This window comes from Nematolebias whitei, chromosome 7, assembly GCF_014905685.2.
Source record: "Nematolebias whitei isolate Nwh7 chromosome 7, NemWhi1, whole genome shotgun sequence".
NCBI classification, from domain to species: domain Eukaryota; kingdom Metazoa; phylum Chordata; class Actinopteri; order Cyprinodontiformes; family Rivulidae; genus Nematolebias; species Nematolebias whitei.
In genome coordinates, this window is record NC_056504.1 from 2041601 (window position 1) to 2042557 (window position 957).

Consider the following 957-nt stretch of genomic DNA (forward strand, 5'->3'; position numbering starts at 1 on the left):
TTCTGTATGTATTTTATATTCTTTATGCATTTTATATTCTGTATGTAATTTATTCCTGTTGAACTTTGTTCTTACTGTAAAGTGTCCTTGGGTGTCATGAAAGGCGCTTTTTAAATAAAATGATTATTATTATTATTATTATTATAAGAGCTGATTACTGTGACTGAGCAGAGGAGGCGTGGTGGTGCAGGGAGACAGGAGTTGAGGAAGGGTGATAGGCATAACTGGGCTGAATCATGAAAACTAAAAACGACTGTGGAAGAAAGGGGCAAAACATGACAAATATAAAAAGTCTCTATCTTCTTTTTAAAATGTAAGCTTTTTGTAATAAAAAAAAATTATGATCAATATTTCAGAAAATTCAATTCAATCTTTATTTAGACAGGTTAATCCCATTGAACCTCTGAGACCCATTTACAAGAGAGACCTGATTTTAACAAAGAGTGATGAGAACAGTGGACAACAAAAACAACAATAGACAATATCCTGATGCATGCTCAATAATCCAGGTAGAAAAATCTAAAAAAGTTAAATCTGGTCCTCTGGACATTCAAAAAAACAAAACAAAGCAAAACAACAAAAAAATGTAGAAACGTTTTGTCTCTCATCTGAGAGACTTCCTCAGTCTGAGGTGCTGTATTCAGCTCAGTCTCTTAAATAGCACCTTCTCAGGGTGGATCAACCAGTTTTGCTGCTGACAACCAGAACCAGCTGATCACATGCTCAAGAAGGACCATCAGCCTAACAATGGATCATTAGCATCTGATGGCTGTTTACTATTCACAGAGGGCTGAGTGATACTAGCAATCACAGCATTGTAAGAGGGGGACAGTTGAACCTGGAGGCTCCACCCCTGTTTAATGATGGACGATTTCTTTTCACAAAGATGGCCTCCTTTACTCCTCTCTCAAATCATCGTTCCTCTCTGTCCAGGATGTGAACATCTTCATCCCTGAA

At 37.2% G+C, this 957-nt stretch overlaps 1 protein-coding gene across 1 annotated transcript in view; it reads left to right on the plus strand.

Moving 5' to 3' along the window:
* Positions 1-957, plus strand: part of LOC119412089 (serine incorporator 1-like) — a 125204-nt gene that overhangs the window by 98492 nt on the left and 25755 nt on the right. The gene's annotated exons all lie outside the window — the stretch shown is intronic.